Below are 20,337 nucleotides of genomic sequence, written 5' to 3'. Positions count from 1 at the left end.
ATAAACTTGAGAAGATTTGGCATGGCAGAATGGATACACGCGTATGCATGGCTGAGTCCCTTTGTTGTCCTTCTGAAACTATTGCAACATCATTAATCAGCCCTAGGCAATATAGAATGAAACATTTAAAAAAATAAAATAGCCTCTAACCTTTTCTGTATCTTGCTCTTCAACAGAGCGGTTGAAGCTTACAGTGTTTCTTATTACAGAAAATGGTAGCATATTTCCTGATGAGGGCCCTTCAGAGACAATTTCTGCTTAAGTCACACTGGTGGTGCGACAAGCAGCTGCATCTCTGCTGCTTCCAACTCGGGGAGTTCTTTTGGCTCCCCACCCCACCCCTGGGACCACTTTTCTCTCTCTCCTGCGTCTGTTCCTTGCTCCGCGCCTCCCTCCTCAGAGCCGCCTAGCCCCTGTTCCTTTGCTCCTCCTCTCCAACCTGCCCGCACCGTCTGGGTCCCCACGGTGCACCGGTAAGCTCTGCTGGTGGCATTCCTGTTTGCTGGCCACGCTTGCCAGGGCCTCGCAGCACGGGTCTTCCCTCTCCTCTCTCCACCCCATTCCTGGTACCAATTTTCTACCTTCCAGAAACACTGCAGTCCACAAACTCCTTAGGGGACTTTGTTCTTTATTCTGGGAAGTACAATACAAATTATTCAGACTTAGGAAAATCAAAGCTTTTCCTTCAAAGGCAATCACTTTATGCAGGTAAAGAGTGTCCTAAAAGATTGGAAACTTTGTACCTTTGACAGAAACTGAACTGCCTTTGCAATATATTTGGCTATATTCATTGTCACATCTGAGAATAACGAGATTTCCGATGGCATTTAAAAATCAACGCAGTAGGCTAATATTTTATTGGGACTAAAGAAATGCTAGTGGAAGAGGCTAGCCTGATATAGTAGAAAATTCTGAACATCCTATCATCCCTAATAAGAAACTTTGAATCCACTAGATGTTGGGTTAGCCAAAAAGTTCGTTCAAATTTCCCATCACATCTTATGGGTTAAAAAAAAAAAAACAAGCAAACTCTTTACCCAACCCAATACAATACAATCACGTGGAAAACTAGAAAGATTGTGTTAGAAAATTCCATGAAAGGAACAGAGGCTAAAAAAATATAATCACCAGTCTCAAAATTTCTTAAAGCAATGATTCTCCAAATGTGCTCATTGGACAGCAGCAATCACCAGAAAAACCTATCAGAAATGCAAACTCTCTGGTCCCAGCCTGACAGTACTGAATCAGAAGCTCTAGGAGTGAGACTTATAAATAACTCTCTGTCCTGACACAGGGACTCTGAGGCACACAAAAGGTGGAAGGATGCTCCCTTAAATGATGCAGCAATTGTTAATTTATTATGAAATTTGCAGATTTCTGTATTGTTGTGCCTTCTTATTTTGCAGGACTCACAAAGCACCCACTGTGGTGGAGATAGTGGATGTGAAACACCAACATCAGCAGAAGAGATTCTTTCTGACAGCTGAGGTCTGTGCTGCTGCCCGGCTGGCAGGTTTGTGTTCTTTGTGGTTTAACAGTCTTAGAGACAGATCTGCCGCATTCTGAGTACAGGCATTCTTCCTCCCATTAGCAGGGGTAGATACACCCTCGGAAGCACAAGAGTAGATATCTGTCCCTCCTCACCAGACTCTCTTTATGAATCTCCAGAGAGAAAGGACTGGGGCTTTTGGTAGAGGTAGAAATGGAGAAGGTGTCAGCTTTCGGTTCACATTACGCTCTATCTCAACTGGATTCCCCGCCGAAGAAGATCCTAAGGTGATGACTGACAGCATGTAGTTTTCCTGGCAGGTGCAAAGACAAGAGCAGGGAGAACATGACACAGGGAAAGGAAGATTTCCAGTGAACCAGCTTTCAAAGTGGATGAGCAAATCTTAATCCCATGGAGAAGCTCAAGAAAATGGTGTAGAACACATTCCTCAGAAGTATCCTGTCAAGGGATTAGGAAGCTGGGGTATTTGTACCCCCACGTATCATTCCTGACAACTTCTAGGCTGGATCCAACACAGGTATAGATGTGTTCCCCAATAGCAGATGTACACAGACAGGTCAAGGGATCCCCAAGGGTCATGGTTTACAACAGCATCGGTATACTCAAGACCAGGCAATAATGTCTGGTCCCAACTCTAAGATGGAAAAATAGGACTCAGGCCCTCTTAGGATGGAGTGCTATTTTAGTTTATTCCTGAAGCAGGAAATAAGCATTGCAAATGATCAAAATAAAAAACAGGTGGGTACACATGGCTCTCAGTGGCTTCCCTTATGAATCACTTTCATAATTCTGTGGTCTCAGCAGTTGCACCAAAAAGAGCCTACTGTTGTGGATTCATAACCTTTTATTACCTCCAACCCAGACACAACATATTCTATTAAATAATACATCAGTTATGATGCTCAACAACCATTTTTGGTGCGTTTTGAAAGAAAAAAACAACTTTTGATCAGTTAAATATATGCCCAAAGATTACCAGACAATGAGAAAAGCTAGTGGCATAAAAGAAAAGTATAAAGATAAGCAAATAGAGCAAATTGACTCGGGACAAAACAGACTATTGGAACAGAAAAGAATGTCACAAAAACCCAAGTTCAAAAGATTTGAGGTGCTTGTGGATCCATAAAACAAGAAAAGGTGCTACTTTAAAAAAAAAATCAGAATAATAACGTGCTTTCACAATTGCAGAAATAAAAATTTCATTAGAATTCAAATAAGTCCTCCAAAATCATGCGCAGAAGTACAAAGAAATTTAAAAATAGATAGAATAAGCAGATTGAGAGACACTGAGGGTCAATGAAGAAAGTAAAATGTCCTAGTAATAAGAAAGCAGAGAAAATGGAGAGGACAAAGTAGCTGAAAAACAGTACAATGGTGGGACTTCTGGTTCAGATGATCACAGAACTTCCGGTTCTGATCACAGTCAGGACAGCGATCCTTGAGAGAAGAGAAACAACTGAAATAAGCTCTGTGATTGCCCAAGCTGATTTTCCAGAGAGAACTGCCAGGCATCAGCAAAGAGAGGAGGAAGAGGAACCCAAAGCCCCTATGGGTTGAAGAGATGGAACTAGGAGCCCACAAAGACTGAGGCAGCTGGATTTCACAGGGCAGGATAACAGGGAGGAGAATTCTGACAGAGAGAAAGCTCTAGATATCTGCAAAGGGGCTCCCTCAAATGTTTGCTTAAGTACTGATCAGAGCATGTGTTATGAGAAAACTTGAGGCTATGGGAAGACCCACCCAAAGAAACAGTGAGGTCAATACCTCGGATTCATACAGAGTAGGGATAGTTCTCCCACCAGAGCAGAAAACCTGATGACTCATGGGACATCAGGCAGTCGGGCAAATTTAGGACATACTGAACACTTCTCCACTCCCACCTAAGAAAACCAAGCCTCAAAACAACCAAGCTCTTTCAAAATGCCTCAACTGCATCTCAGAAGAAAACTCAAGCATACTTACAGGAACACAGAAACTTCAAGCACCAAACAATATAAAATTTACAATATATGTCATCTGATCAAAAATTACCAGGCATGCAAAGAAGCAGGAAAATATAACCCATAATGAGGAAGGAAATCAATTTTTTAAAAAGCATGAATAGAATTCATAGGTTGGAACATTAAAACCATTCAAGAAAGTAGAAGGAAGCATTCTTATGTTAAAAAAAGAGATATGAAAGCTATAAAAATTCAGACTCATGACGATGAAAAATACAATGTCTGAGATGAAAAATATACTAAATTAACAGCATATTAGACTCTGCAGGAAAAAAAAAAGACCAGTGAACTTGATGACATAGCAACAGAAACTATCTAAAATGAGAGAAAGAGAGAGAAAAGATTGGGAGAAAAGTGAAAAGAATATCAGTATGCTGTGGCACAACTTCAAGCAACCTAATATATGTGTGTTTAGAAAGAGGGAGCAGTAAAGAAAAAAAATCTTTGAAAAAAATCATGCCTAATAATTTCCCAGGCTTGACGAAAATTATAAATACACAAAGATCTAGAAACTCAACAACTCTATTTCCTTAAGCCAAAGAGAGACACAGTTTTCAAATTGAAAGGGCCCAGTGAATTATGTCAAGCAATCAAAGTGTCCAGGTAGTCCATTAGGGCAAGAGCCAAACTGAAAGTAACAAGCAAGCCTTTATTCACTTAATTCTATGAGCCTGCCAAAGAGCCACCATGGAGGCTCTCCTGTGTTCCCTTTCCCCGCAGCACTGCTCAGGCCAGTCAGTTTCCCGACCCAGGGATCGAACCCAGGTCTCCTGCATGGCAGGTGGATTCTCTACCATCTGAGCCACCAGGGAAGTCCCAGATACAGCGCAGACAGGAGAAATGTCTCACTTCCAAGGACCCCTGAACAAAGGAGGTCAGGGAGGGAGAGAAAAGGTACTGAATCAAAGCAGAGAAAAGGTGACTTCCCAGGTAGTCCAGGGGCTAAGACTCCACACTCCCAATGCAGGGGGCCCAGGTTCAATGCCTGGTCAGGGAACTAGATCCTGCATGTCGCTACTCAGAGTTCCAGTGCTGCAACTAAAGATCGCGCGTGTCACAACTAAAAAGACCCCACGTGCCGGAACTAAAGAACCTGCATACTGACACAAGGGTCAAAGATCCATGTGCCGAAACTAAGACCCAGCACAGCCAAATCAATCAAACAAACAAAGTAGACGAAAGTACCTCAGCTGAGACCTCTGAACAGACATCCCTAGAATGTAGATATGCCTTTGAACTCAGCTAGCCTTGCTGAAGGTGGGGGGCTGGTATATGGAACTTAGCTTCCCTTTACTGAGGACCCCTGCCAGGCAAAGCTTTATTCTTGCCTGTGATCTGGACTGAAAAGTCACACTAGGATTTTGGCCTGGAAGCAGAATCCTCAAATGGGATGCAGAACGACTGAGAAATATTTCTGATATGCTGCTGGGTATCAAATCTGGAAATCAAGAGAGAGATCTAAGCTAATAACAATTTGGGGAGCTATCAGTGTATATGACAGTCAATAAAGTCATGGAGGGGAAGAGATCATGAGGGGAGATCGTTTAAAATGAGTAGAAAGAAGGCCCAGGACAAAGCAGTTGAGGACATTAATATTAACTAAAAAGCACTGGTGTGAGTTTGCAATGGAGATTGAGAGTGGCCAGAGGGATGGAAGAAACAGCAAAAGAGTGTGAAATGAAATGAGGCCTGAGAAGAAGGGAACAGGGAAAGATAGACAATGCTATTGAGAAGTCAGATAAGATAAAGCCTGGAAAGAGTCTTAATAGCTTTGAAGAAACTAGCTGGTGATCTTGCTGAGAACAAGGTAAGCACAATGGTAGAAGGGACAGCCAGACTTAGTATGTGGAGGAATACCTGGGAAGTAAGAAAACAAAGACAGTGTGGATAAATGTATCTAAGTTCAGTCCAGCCACTCAGTCCAGTCTGACTCTTTGTGACCATGGACTGCAGCACACCAGGCGTTCCCTATCCATCACCAACTCCCAGAGCCTGCTCAAACTCATGTCCATCCAGTCGGTGATGCCATCCAACCATCTCATCCTCGGTTGTCTCCTTATCCTCTCACCTTCAATCTTTCCCAGCATCAGGGTCTTTTCCAATGAGTCAGTTCTTCACACAGGTGGCCAAAGTATTGGAGTTTCAGCTTCAGCATCAGTCCTTCCAATGAACATTCAGGACTGATTTCCTTTAGGATGAACGGGTTGGATCTCCTTGCAGTCCAAGGGACCCTCAAGAGTCTTCTCCAACACCACAGTTCAAAATCATCAATACTTCAGCGCTCAGCCTTCTTCACAGTCCAACTCTCACATCCATACATGACTACTGGAAAAACCATAGCCTTGACTAGACGGACCTTTGTTGGCAAAGTAATGTCTCTGCTTCTCAATATGCTATCTAGGTTGGTCATAAGTTTTCTTCCAAGGAGCAAGTGTCTTTTAATTTTATGGCTACAGTCACCATCTGCAGTGATTTTGGAGTCTACGGAAATAAAGTCTGTCACTGTTTCTATTGTTTCCCCATCTATTTGCCATGAAGTGATGGGATTGGATGCCATGATCTTTGGTTTTTGAACGCAGAGTTTAAAGCCAGCTTTTTTACTCTCCTCTTTCACTTTCATCAAGAGGCTATTCAATTATTCTTAATTTTCTGCCATAAGGGTGGTGTCATCTGCATATCTGAGGTTATTGATATTTCTCCCGGAAATCTTGATTCTAGCTTGTGCTTCATCCAGCCCAGCGTTTCTCATGATGCACTCTGCATATAAGTTAAACAAGCAGGATGAAAATACACAGCTTTGCCCTACTCCTTTCCCAATTTGGAACCAATCCATGATCCCATGTCTGGTTCTAACCGCTGCTTCCTGACCTGCATACAGATTTCTCAAGAGGCAGGTAAGGTAGTCTGGTATTCCCATCTCTTGAAGAATTTCCCACAGTTTGTTGTGATCCACACAGTCACAGTCTTTGGCATAGTCAATAAAGCAGAAGTAGATGTTTTTCTGAAACTCTCTTGCTTTTTTGATGATCCAACAGATGCTGGCAATTTGATCTCTGGTCCCTTTGCCTTTCCTAAATCCAGCTTGCACATCTGGAAGTTCTTGGTTCACGTACTGTTGAAGTCTAGTTTGGAGAATTTTGAACATCACTTTGCATGTGAGATGAGTGCAATTGTGCAGTAGTCTGAGCATTCTTTGGCATTGGCTTTCTTTGGGATTGGAATGAAAACTGACCTTTTCCAGTCCTGTGGCCACTGCTGACTTTCCCAAATTTGCTGGCATATTGAGTGCAACACTTTCACAGCATCATCTTTTAGGATTTCAAATAGCTCAACTGGAATTCCATCACCTCCACTAGCTTTGTTCATAGTGGTGCTTCCTAAGGCCCACTTGACTTTGCATTCCAGGATGTCTGGCTCTGACTGAGTGATCACACTATTGTGGTTATCTGGGTCAAGAAGATATTTTTTTGTATAGTTCTTCTGTATATTCGTGCCACCCCTTCTTAATATCTTCTGCTTCTCTTAGGTCCATACCATTTCTGTTCTTTATTGTGCCCATCTTTGCACGAAATATTCCCTTGGCATCTCTAATTTTCTTGAAGAGATCTCTAGTCTTTCCCATTCTATTGTTTTCCTCTTTGCATTGATCACTGAGGAAGGCTTTCTTATCTCTCCTTGCTATTCTTTGGAACTCTGCATTACAATGGGTATAGCTTTCCTTTTCTCCTTTGCTTAGCTTCTCTTCTTTTCTCAGCTATTTGTAAGGCTTCCTCAGACAACCATTTTGCCTTTTTGCGTTTCTTTTTCTTGGGGATACTCTTGACCCCTGCCTCCTGTACAATGTCACGAACCTCTGTCCATAGTTTTTCAGGTACTCTATCAAATCTAATCCTTTATATCTATTTGTCACTTCTACTGTATAATCTTAAGGGATTTGATTTAGGTCACACCTGAATGAAAACCCAGTAGTTTTCCCTACTTTCTTCAATGTAAGTCTGAATTTGGCAATAAGGAGTTCATGATCTGAGCCACAGTCAGCTTGCGGTCTTGTTTTTGCTTTATAGAGCTTCTCCATCTTCAAATAATGTAATCAATCTGATTTTAGTGTTAACCATCTGGTGATGTCCATGTGTAGAGTCTTCTCTTGTGTGGTTGGAAGAGGGTGTTTGCTATGACCAGTGCGTTCTCTTGGCCAAACTCTATTAGCCTTTGCCCTGCTTCATTTTGTACTCCAAGGCTAAATTTGCCTGTTACTCCAAGTGTCTCTTGACTTCCTACTTTTGCATTCCAGTCCCCTATGATGAAAATGACATCTTTTTTTGGGTGTTAGTTCTAGAAGGTCTTGTAGATCATCATAGAACCATTCAACTTCAGCTTCTTCAGCATTAGTGGTTGGGGCATAGACTTGTATTACTGTGATATTGAATGGTTTGCCTTGAAAACAAACAGAGATCATTCTGTCATTTTTGAGATTGCATCCAAGCACTGTATTTCTGACTTTTTTGTTGACTATGAGGGCTACTCCATTTCTTCTAAGTGATTCTTGCCCACAGTAGTAGATATAATGGTCATCTGAATTAAATTCACCCATTCCATTCCATTTTAGCTCACTGATTCCTAAAATATTGATATTCACTCTTGCCATCTCCTGTTTGATCACTTCCAATTTACCTTGATTCATGGACCTAACATTCCAGGTTTCTATGCAGTATTGTTTTTTACAGCATCAGACTTTACTTCTATCACCAGCCACATCCACAGCTGGGCATTGTTTTCGTTTTGGCTCAGCCTCTTCATTCTTCTCTGAGCTACTTCTCCAGTTTTCTCCAGTAGTGTATCGGGCACCTACCCATCTGGGGAATTCATCTTTCAGTGTCATATCTTTTTGTCTTTTCATACTGTTCATGGGTAGCTAAACTTGGCTGTAAATGACAGGAAAGAAAAACTACTTCTGGGGAAGTAAAGGATACATACTTTTTGAAGATGGGAGAGACCTGGGAATGTTTTATTGTTGATGAGAAGGAGTGAAGGAGAGAAAATGGAAGTCACGGAACTGTTTTTGTTCAGTTGTTATGTTGTGTCTGACTCTTTGCGACCTCGTGGATGGTAGCATATTGGGCTCCTCTGTCCTCCACTGTCTCCTGGAGTTTGCTCAAATTCATGTCCACTGAGTCAGTGATGCTATCTAACCATCTCATCCTCTCAAATAAGCCCCAAATTTCTTACTTTTCTTACTAGAAACTCAGCCTGATTTAAATTTATTTAAGGAAGATAAATCTTGAAAATATATCCAAGTTAGTCTCTGGGCCATACATGCAAATAAAGTTGGATTAATACTCAGTGCAGACATGAATAGATGCTCAACATTGCTAAATATTAGGGGAAATGCAGGTTAAAATTATAATTAGGTTTTTCCCCTCACACCAGTCAGAATGGCCATCATTTAAAGCTCTTCAAATAAGAGATGCTAGAGCTTATGTGGAGAAAAGAGACCTCTCCTATAGTATTGGTGGAGATTAAGTTGGTGCAGCCAGCACGGAAAACAGTATGGGGTTTCCTCAGAAAACTAAAAATGCCAATCTCACTTCTGGGCATATATCCAGACAAAACTATTGGGCTGATCACAAAGTTCATTTTTCACTAAGACTAATCTTATGGAAAAACCTGAACAAACTTTTTGGCTGATGTTGGGAAAGATTGAAGGCAGGAGGAGGAGGGGACAACCAAGGATGAAATGGCTGGACGGCATCACCAACTCAATGGACATGAGTTTGAGCAAGCTCAGGAGTTGGTGATGGACAGGGAAACCTGGTGTGCTGCAGTCCATGGGGTGTCAAAGAGTGGGACACAACTGAGCGAGTGAACTGAACTGAATATAATCCCAAAAGATTCATGCACCCCTAGGTTTATAACTGTGAGGTAGAAATTACTAGGCAGTTAGTGTAGAACTCTGAGTCTTGTTTTCAGTAAGCATCCTGCTCCATTGTCCTGAATTCCTAGAAAGTGTCTTTCAGTTCAGTTCAGTTGCTCAGTCGTGTCTGACTCTTTGTGACCCCATGAATCACAGCATGCCAGGCCTCCCTGTCCATCACCAACTCCCGGAGTTCACTCAGACTCACGTCCATCGAGTCAGTGATGCCATCCAGCCATCTCATCCTCTGTCGTCCCCTTCTCCTCCTGCCCCCAATCCCTCCCAGCATCAGAGTCTTTTCCAATGAGTCAACTCTTCGCATGAGGTGGCCAAAGTACTGGAGTTTCAGCTTTAGCATCATTCCTTCCAAAGAAATCCCAGGGCTGATCTCCTTCAGAATGGACTGGTTAGATCTCCTTGCAGTCCAAGGGACTCTCAAGAGTCTTCTCCAACACCACAGTTCAAAAGCATCAATTCTTCAGCACTCAGCTTTCTTCACAGTCCAACTCTCATATCCATACATGACCACTGGAAAAACCATAGCCTTGACTAGACGGACCTTTGTTGGCAAAGTAATGTCTCTGCTTTTCAATATGGTATCTAGGAAAGTGTCTTTAGTCTGATAAATTATCAGCACTCAGATCCAGGGAAGGGCAGTAATTAAATTCTGTTCCACATGCTTGAGGGAAAAACAACTTGTGATCATTAACCTTAAGCCCATACATCAGGTTCATGGCAAAATGGCCAGAGGTCATGAAAAAGGGTGGCGACTTAATTCAAGGATCAAGAGAAAATGTTAAGTATCTTGACCTTTAAAAAATTGATTGGTTAGGAATAATGCGATTTAAGGAAGGATATAAAAACTGCTGTAAGTCCCACCATGGGGGGACCCTTTACCCCCTCTCAGTGTCTATACTGAGAGTTTTGTACTTTCCTCCTCTTTAATAAATCCTATTCACTTGCTACTGTGAGTGTTTGCATGTTCATGGATTCCATTCTTCAGCGCCTCAGACAAGATCTCAGATTCCCGTCTCAATAGCATTATTCACAATAGCTAAGACAGCCTAAATATCCATCAACAGAGGAATGGGTAAAGAAGATGTGGCATGTACATACAATGGAATGTTAGTCAGCCATAAAAAAAAAATAAATAATGCCATTTGCAGCAACGAGGATGGACCTAAAGATTATCGCACTAAGTGAACCAAGTCAGAGGAAGACAAATATTGTATATCACTCATATGTGGAATACAATTTTTAAATTATGCAAATGAACTTATTTACAAAAATAGAAACAGACTTACACATGCAGAAAACAAACTTATGGACACATGGTGGGAAGGGATGAATCAGGAGCTTGGGACAAATGTGCACACACTGCTGTATAGAAGATAGAAAACTAACGAGGACCTACAGTATAGCAGGGAATCCTACTCAGTATTCTGTGGTAGCCTATATGGGGAAAGAATACGAAAAAGAATGAATGTATGTTTATGTATGACTGAATCACTTTGCCGTACACCTGAAACTAACATATTGTTAAAAATTGTTCATCTGAAGCATATAACATTCTACATCAACTATACCTCAATTTTTAAAAAAATTTAACAAATAAGTAAAAAGAAAGAAAGACTATGCCACTCTCTTGGTTTCTCTTTTTTCTCTGGTTAGCCCTTCTGGGACGCATTTGCAGATTTTCTTTTCCTTTCTGATTTTACATGCCTGTTCCTCAGTTTTCTGTCATTCTCATTCTATAAGCCTTCCCTCTTAGGGACCTCATACACATGCATGGATTCATTTAGTAAAATATAAGGCGGATGACTATGAAATCTATTTTTCCAACTCAGACTTCTATATACAGCCATTACCTGCTCTAACAGGTCTCAACATAAACTCATGTTTTCCACCTTTTTCTTTATTCCTTTTCTATTTTATGTCTTGGTTATGGGCTCACCATAAAGTCATTCCTCAAGGTGGAAACTTAGGAGTCATCCTTACTGACAGAAATAAACAGTCTATAATTGGAATAGAAAATAGTTTTATTTGAGCCAAACTGACAACTGGAAATGGAACAACAGACTGGTTCCAAATAGAAAAATGAGTACATCAAGGCTGTATATGATCACCCTGCTTATTTAACTTATATGCAAAGTACATCGTGAGAAACACTGGGCTGTAGGAAGCACAAGCCGGAATCAAGATTTCCAGGAGAAATATCAATAACCTCAGATATGCAGATGACACCACCCTTATGGCAGAAAGTGAAGAGGAACTAAAGAGCCTCTTGATGAAAGTGAAAGAGCAGAGTGAAAAAGTTGGCTTAAAGCTCAACATTCAGAAAACTAAGATCATGGCATCCGGTCCCATCACTTCATGGCAAATAGATGGGGAAACAGTGGAAACAGTGGCTGACTTCATTTTGGGGGGCTCCAAAATCACTGCAGATGGTGATTTCAGCCATGAAATTAAAAGATGCTTACTCCTTGGAAAGAAAGTTATGACCAACCTAGATGGCATATTCAAAAGCAGAGACATTACTTTACCAACAAAGGTCCATCTAGTCAAGGCTATGGTTTTTCCAGTGGTCATGTATGGATGTGAGAGTTGGACTGTGAAGAAAGCTGAGCGCCAAAGAATTGATGCTTTTGAACTGTGGTGTTGGATAAGACTCTTGAGAGTCCCTTGGACTGCAAGGAGATCAAACCAGTCCATCCTAAAGGAAATCAGTCCTGGGTGTTCATTGGAAAGACTGATGTTGAAGCTGAAACTCCAATACCTTGGCCACCTGATGTGAAGAGCTGACTCATTTGAAGAGACCCTGATGCTATGAAAGATTGCGGGCAGGAGGAGAAGGGGAAAACAGAGGATGAGATGGTTGGATGGCATCACCGACTCAATGGACATGGGTTTGGGTAGACTCCAGGAATTGGTGATGGACAGGGAGACCTGGTGTGCTGCGGTTCATGGGATCACAAAGAGTCGGACACGACTGAGCGACTGAACTGAACTGACTGAGGACTATAGCCTGGAAGATGCAGATTCAAGAAGTACTTGAACTGTGCTCTGCTGGATGACAAGATAGGGGAGGCTTATAGAGGCAAAACCCACAAAATTATATAAGTTTGTCAAGAATTATAATTGGAACTGACAAGAAATGTGGGTGCTTGTCAAGCAAGGATTGGTTGGGTCTGAAACAGTTGCTTGGTTACAGAGAAGAAGTTGAGACCAGAAGGCTCCAGCTGGCAGCTGCTGGCAGATAATTGTTTTGAGAATGGTCTGATGGTGTCTTCAAGTTAAGAAAATTCAAGTTCCCAGTAATGCTGGAACATGTCTGAAACCACATCCACAGGGACTAACCAGTTCCATTTTCAATGCTTGAAGTATAGCTACTCCATATTGAGTTTTAAATGCATTCTTTCCTTTAATGGTTAAAGCAGATGTACAATGCATGTTTAATAGGCCACAAAACAAGCTGTTCTGGTTAGCATAAATTTAAATCATGTGTAAGCTAGAATGACTTCCTCATTCCTCAATATGTGAACATTTCTTCCATCATCCTCAACTACAACCTCTTCTACAACTAATTAGCAAAAGATAGATGCTACTCCATGATATTCACTAGCTCCTTCCCTTATCCATGACTCCAGTTCTGCCTTTAAAGGCCAACCCTTTCATCCAAGCCTTATTGTAACTGTATTTTTTTTTGAACTCTTTATTTTATATTGGAACAAAGCTGACTCACAATGTTGTGATAGCTACAGGCTCTGGTTTCTCTTCAGATCCTCTAAATCTTTCAGCTGTTTAACAATGTTGTGCTAGTTTCAGGTGTACAGCAAAGTGACTCAGTTATACATATACACGTATCCATTCTTTTTCAAATGGTATTCCCGTTTAGGTTGTTACATATGGAGAGCAGTATGGAGGTCCCCTAAGAACCTACAAATAGAGCTACCATATGATCCTGCAATCCCACTCCTGGGCATATATCTGAAGAAGAACGTGATCCAAAAGGATGCATGCAATCATACTTTAAGAAACCTTTCCTTCTCCCACTGTTCTCTCTAACTCACTCTCCACCCTGCTGCCAGAATGTTTCTACATGGAAAGTTGGAGCAAGTTATTTCTCCTTTTGAAGAACGCCTTTCGGATAATCTCCATAGCCTTCAGTCTAAAAATCAAACCTCTCAACTTAATAAAGGGCTAAAAAGAGAGAGAGAGAGAAGGGCTGCAGTTTCAGGTGTGTGTGAGATTTTGGTGGTGAGAAACTGCAGTCTGATCTGTTGGCTGCTTGAATTTTCGAAGAAGGTAGGAGTTGGGTGGGACATCTGTTGGAAGTGGGAAGCAGGGGGGCAGAGATGTGCAGTGAGGGCAGAAGGTTTAAATTTCAGCCCAGCTGAGGTTAGACAAAGAAGTTTCGATCTCTGGGGCTGTGTGATCCTTCAGAATAGCAGACTTGGGTGCACCCCCTGAGCCAAAAGAGAGGTAGCCAATGCAAGAAAAAACTGACCCTCCTCTGTCCCCTTGAAAAGCAGGAAATAAGTCTCCCATGTGAAAAATAGAAGTAGGACACCTTTATCAGGAGAGATGGGGAATTCAGAAGACAGGGAATCCAACCTTGTTATTTCTTTAATTTACTACCCAAGCCCAAATTCTGTTTAGATTAGTCACTAACTAAGCACCTAAAACCAAGTTTCTTTGTCCTGTTATTCCTCAGAGATTTATTTCTTTATTGAAAAAGTACAGAAGCTGCCTGCTTTGGCCACTTCTTAGAGTACATTTCTATGAGAACTCCGTGTGCATGAATTTATGTTTGTTTCTCTTCTCCTGTTAACCTGTCTGTGTCTATTTCATTAGTAATCCACCTGCAAGAACTCAAGAGGAGGATGTTTCCTCCTCCCTGACAGTTGGTAAGCCAGCCAGGAGACTGGCCAGACTGCCACCCTAAGACTGCTACAGCTGAGAAATCCTGGGACACATAACAAAGACCAGCTTGTGGCTCAGAGGGTAAAGAATCTGCCCGAAAGGCAGGAGATCTGGGTTCAATTCCTGCGTTGGGAAGATATCCTGGGGGAGGAAATGGCAACCCGCTCCAGTATTCTTGCCTGGAGAATTCCATGGACAGAGGAGCCTGGCTACAGTCTATGGGATCACAAAGAGTCCGACATACTGAGCAACTAACACACACGCACCCAGGTCTCTGCCTACAAGGTCTGGTTGAGGGGAAAGTCGTGGGAGTTCCCTTTCTCTCTTCTGTTTAGATTTGCAGGAGGTTTTGGAGCCAGTTCCTTATGACATAGAGCCTCCACCATTTGGTAAATGAGTATTCTTGCTTTATATTGATTCCTTGCTCCCAGATGGTCACTGTTTTCCCTTGTCTCTCTCTGTTGTGTCATTTGTCAGAAGGAAGAAGAAATACCGGCCAGAACATATGCATAGGACCCGTAAGTCTGCTGTTTAAGCAATACTAGAGGTCTTTCCCCCAGAATTACTTGGTCTGAGGTGGAATTATACCCTCAGAAGAATGGAAAGCATCCAAAGTGTTTGTTAAATGTTTTATACAAACTTTTCAAGGGCACACAGCACTGCAGCTGAAAGCCTTAGGACACAGGGATCTCCTCATGTCTGCTTTAGTGGGAAATGTTTTCCCTATTATTAAAAGCAAATTAAAAATAGTGTGGTCAGGGACTTCCCTGGTGGTCCTTTGGCTAAGACGCCACCTTCTTCCTGCAGGGGGCCCAGGTTCCATTCCTGGTCAGGGAATGAGAACTCTGCAACTAAGGGTTCACGTGCCACCACTAAAGATCTCACAAGCCTCCAAGGAAGATAGCAGATCCTGCATGCCACAGCCAAACAAATAAATAAATAAAATGTATTTAAAAAAAAAAAACACATGGCACTAAAAAAAGATGGTGTGATTGGTTTGTCTGGGCAACCACTAAGCTAATAATGGAAGCTGCAGCCAATTCTTTGAAAATAGTCTGCAGGAATAAATGCTGCAGGGGGAAAAGAGTTATTAATAAAAGAAACAGTTCTTGCTTTGCAACTGGAATCTTCAGAAAAACAAAAGCAAGACCCTAAGAGCAACTCCAAGACTACTCAGAGATCTTCCTATTTGCCTCCAGACAATTGCAGATATTGTAAGAAATCCAGACATTGGAAGAGAAATTGTCCTGCACTTAAGAGGAAGGAAGGTTTAAGACCCCTCTAGGCCCCAGTACTCCCACGTTCATTTTTCTCCTCCTGAGGGACAAAAATTCCCTCAAATGACAGTGTCAGCTGATCCTCAATTCAACCCCGAAAGCCTACCATTAAGCTTAGAATAGAGGCTCCTAATTGGATTTCTTAATTGACACTGGTGAGACTTTCTCCCATCCACTCAAAAGCCTTCTCTCTACCTGTCACTTCTGAATCTATTCAGCAGCTGGAGTCTGCGGGCATTGCCTCATCGCCCATGTCTCAGCCCACCCTAATATCTTCAGGGCCTCACCAGCAAGCCTTTTGCTACTTTTCTGGCAGCCTCCAGATAGACTGTGGCTACACCTCCAGCTGTTGGCTTACCTCCTTTTGACAGACCTTTTCATCATGCTGCCATGAAAGCAATAGAGTGGCTACAGGCATTACAGGACAGCCTTTTGCCTCTTGGATGAGTCTGTAGCTTATCTCTCATGCCAAAAAGACCCTGTAGCATTAGGTAAGGCCCCACGCTGACCTGCGTGGGCACAGCTGCCACCTGGATTGACAAAGCTAGTACTCTAACCCTGCCAGGCTCCTCTGTCCATGGGAGTCTCCAGGCAAGAATAGTGGAGTGGCTTGCCATGCCCTCCTCCAAGAGATCTTCCCAACCCAGGGAAGATCAGACACAGACACACAGGTTCAATGCGTCTCTTACATCTCTTATGTTGGCAGGCAGGTTCTTTACGACTAGCGCCCCCTGGGAAGCCCCAGTACTCTAAGAAGAGGCTCCCAAATGCAGGTTTCTGTTGCCCACTCTGTGTCCTCTACCTTACAGATCATAGTGCGCAGCATCTCCCTGCAGAGGAAACAAACCACCCATGAGCAGGCTCTTTTAACTCCCCCTTCCTTCATCTTCCATCTTCGTAATACTCTAAATTCAGCTATTTCATGCCCCTCCCTGGTGACGGAGAGCCCAGTTCATTCCACATGATTGCCTTGCAGCCACGAAACAGTCTCAAAGCCACAAGAAGACCTCTCAGACATCCCTCCAGACAACCCAGACTTCTCTTTTGTGATGCCTCGTACAAGTGAAATTTTCACAGAAACATAATAGCTAGTTATGCCATAGTCTCTCCACAAGAAACACTTGAAGCCACTGTAAAGCCAGTCCAGGCTGCTGAACTCAAAGCCTTTACTAGAGTGTGCGCATTAGCGAAAGGGAAAACCGTCACTTTCATCAGAGTCTGCCCTGCTGTTGGCTCAACTTGGAAATCCCCCGGATTCTTAATCTGTGCAGGCACTCCTACTGCTAAAGGGCATGTAATTGCTGCCCTATGACAAACCACCCACTTCCCTTCTAAAACTGCTGCCAGTCACTGTTCAGCCCATACTAAGAAAACAGATTCTACATCTTTAGGGAACAGTTGAAGAAGGAAATGACAACCCACTCCAGTGTTCTTGCCTGGAGAATCCCAGGGATGGGGAACCTGGTGGGCTGCTGTCTATGGGGTCACACAGAGTCGGACACGACTGAAGCGACTTAGCAGCAGCAGCAGCAGAGTCCACCTGCAATGCGGGAGACCACCTGCAATGCAGGAGACCTGGGTTTGATCCCTGGGTCGGGATGGTCCCCTGAAGAAATATGGCAACCCACTCCAGTATTCTTGCCTGGGAAATTCCATGGACAGAGGAGCCTCATGGGCTACAGTCCACGGGGTCTCAAGACTCAGACATGACTTAGCGACTAAACTAGCACAGAGTTGACAGAGTAAAATGGACTTCCTTATCCTTTATCCACCCAATTTTTAAGCCTACCTTTATCCTTGACTGATATTATTATCAGTCAAATGTTCCACAGTCTGGAAAAAAAAAAAAAGAAACAAAATGGTGCTAAATGGTTATCTGCTGGATTAGACACTAGGCCAAACAGACTTCCTTAGCTCATTTCCTTTTGACTTTGTGATTTGCATTTCTGTAATTAAAACCAAAGTTTCAGGGCCCTGATCTTGGTTTCTAAATACTATAACCCACTAAAAGAAGCCTGGGTCCCTTGGAGAGATGGCTAATTTCAGGGCTGGGGCAGGAAAAGTATAAGATGAGCCTAGAACATCTTATCCCTGAAAGTAAAGAAATGATTAAAAAAAAAAAAAAAGAGGTAGAAAAAAGGTAGATTGTATCCAAAGAAACAGGAGCCAGCTTGAAATGGCTCTCACTGGTCAAAACTGGGACAATCTGAGCACTAATAATGAAGAGGGTGAAGGGATTTCCCTGGTGGTCCAGTGGTTAACCGTCTGTCTTCCAATGCAGGGTATGTGGGTTCGATCCCTGGTCAAGGGAACTAGATCCCACATGCTGCAACAAAAGAGCCCATGTGCCACAACTAAGACCCAATGCAGCCAAAAAAAAGAAAAACAAAAAGTTTTCTTCATGTAAAAAATAAATAAATAAATAGGGTGAATAGCTGGAGTACAGGGGATTTTTGGAGCAGTAAAACTATTCTGTATATTACTGCAGTAGTGGATAAATGACATTAACCATTTGGCAAAGCCCATACAACTATACAATACAGAGAGAGAATCCAAATATAAATGATGCACTTTATTTTTTTTTTAATTTTATTTTTAAACTTTACAATATTGTATTGGTTCTGCCATATCTCGAAATGAATCCGCCACAGGCATACATGTGTTCCCCATCCTGAACCCTCCTCCTTCCTCCCTCCCCATACCATCCCCCTGGGTCGTCCCAGTGCACCAGCCCCAAGCATCCAGTATCGTGCATCAAACCTGGACTGGCGACTCGTTTCATATATGATATTATACATGTTTCAATGTCATTCTCCCAAATCATCTCACCCTCTCCCTCTCCCACAGAGTCCAAAAGACTGTTCTATACATCTGTGTCTCTTTTGCTGTCTCGTATACAGGGTTATTGTTACCATCTTTCTAAATTCCATATATGTGCGTTAGTATACTGTATTGGTGTTTTTCTTTCTGGCTTACTTCACTCTGTATAATAGGCTCCAGTTTCATCCACCTCATTAGAACTGATTCAAATGTATTCTTTTTAATGGCTGAGTAATACTCCATTGTGTATATGTACCACTGCTTTCTTATCCATTCATCTGCTGATGGACATCTAGGTTGCTTCCATGTCCTGGCTATTGTAAACAGTGCTGTGATGAACATTGGGGTACACGTGTCTCTTTCCCTTCTGGTTTCCTCAGTGTGTATGCCCAGCAGTGGGATTGCTGGATCATAAGGCAGTTCTATTTCCAGTTTTTTAAGGAATCTCCACACTGTTCTCCATAGTGGCTGTACTAGTTTGCATTCCCACCAACAGTGTAGGAGGGTTCCCTTTTCTCCACATCCTCTCCAGCATTTATTACTTGTAGACTTTGGATCGCAGCCATTCTGACTGGTGTGAAATGGTACCTCATAGTGGTTTTGATTTGCATTTCTCTGATAATGAGTGATGTTGAGCATCTTTTCATGTGTTTGTTAGCCATCTGTATGTCTTCTTTGGAGAAATGTCTGTTTAGTTCTTTGGCCCATTTTTTGATTGGGTCATTTATTTTTCTGGAATTGAGCTGTAGGAGTTGCTTGTATATTTTTGAGATTAGTTGTTTGTCCGTTGCTTCATTTGCTATTATGTTCTCCCATTCTGAAGGCTGTCTTTTCACCTTGCTTATAGTTTCCTTTGTTGTGCAGAAGCTTTTAAGTTTAATTAGGTCCCATTTGTTTATTTTTGCTTTTATTTCCAATATTCTGGGAGGTGGGTCATAGAGGATCCTGCTGTGATGTATGTCAGAGAGTGTTTTGCCTATGTTCTCCTCTAGGAGTTTTATAGTTTCCGGTCTTACGTTTAGATCTTTAATCCATTTTGAGTTTATTTTTGTGTATGGTGTTAGAAAGTGGTCTAGTTTCATTCTTTTACAAGTGGTTGACCAGTTTTCAAATGATGCACTATAGTTAATAATAATGTGTCAATGGCTTCCCACGTGGCTCAGATGGTCAAGAATCTCCCTGCAATGCTGGAGACCTGGGTTTGATCCCTGGGTCAGGAAGATGCCCTGGAGTAGGGAATGGCAACCCACTCCAGTATTCTTGCTTGGAGAATCCCATGGATAGAGAAGCCTGGTGGGCTACAGTCCATGGGGTTGCAAAGAGTCAGACACGACTGAGCAACTAACAGTTTACTTTATCTTGTAGAATCATTATTTGTAACAAGTGTACCATACAAGATATTAGCAACAAGGGAAACTGAGGTGGGACGGAAGGGGATGGAAGGGAACTGCCAGTACTTTCTGCTCAATTTTTCCAAAAATCTAAAACTGCTCCAAAAAGTGAAGTCTAATTAATTTTTAAAGTTTTTAAATAAATAAGGATAGTAATAAACTATAAACATTAAATAAAATAAGAATCTATAAATCCATGTTGTTGCTGTTGTTGTTGTTCAAGTCATGTCCGACTCTTCACTACCCCACGGATGGCAGCACACCAAGCCTCCCTGTCCACTATCTCCCAGAGTCAGCTCAAGTTCATGTCCATTGAGTCAATGATGCTATCTAACCATATTGTCCTCTGCCACTCTCTTCTTTTGCCTTCAGTCTTCCCCAGCATCAGAATCTTTTCCATAAGTCAGCTCTTTGCACCAGGTGGCCAAATTATTGGAGCTTCAGCATCGGTCCTTCCAATGAATATTCAGGGTTGATTTCCTCTAGGGTTGCCTGGTATGATCTT

General features: G+C 42.2%; 1 long non-coding RNA gene across 1 annotated transcript in view; it reads left to right on the top strand.

Moving 5' to 3' along the window:
• The window catches only part of LOC104970778 (uncharacterized), a 28,933-nt gene extending 10,294 nt beyond the window's left edge, over positions 1 to 18,639 (top strand). Inside the window, exon 3 of the long non-coding RNA XR_804070.4 lies at positions 1,407 to 18,639. This is a non-coding gene — a long non-coding RNA (uncharacterized lncRNA). The remainder of the gene's footprint in view (positions 1 to 1,406) is intronic.
• Positions 18,640 to 20,337: the final 1,698 nt, after the last annotated feature.

The sequence above is a fragment of the Bos taurus genome, chromosome 1 (assembly GCF_002263795.3).
Source record: "Bos taurus isolate L1 Dominette 01449 registration number 42190680 breed Hereford chromosome 1, ARS-UCD2.0, whole genome shotgun sequence".
NCBI classification, from domain to species: Eukaryota; Metazoa; Chordata; class Mammalia; order Artiodactyla; family Bovidae; genus Bos; species Bos taurus.
Note: the sequence above shows the minus strand (reverse complement) of the source record. Positions and strands in the feature narration are given on the sequence as shown.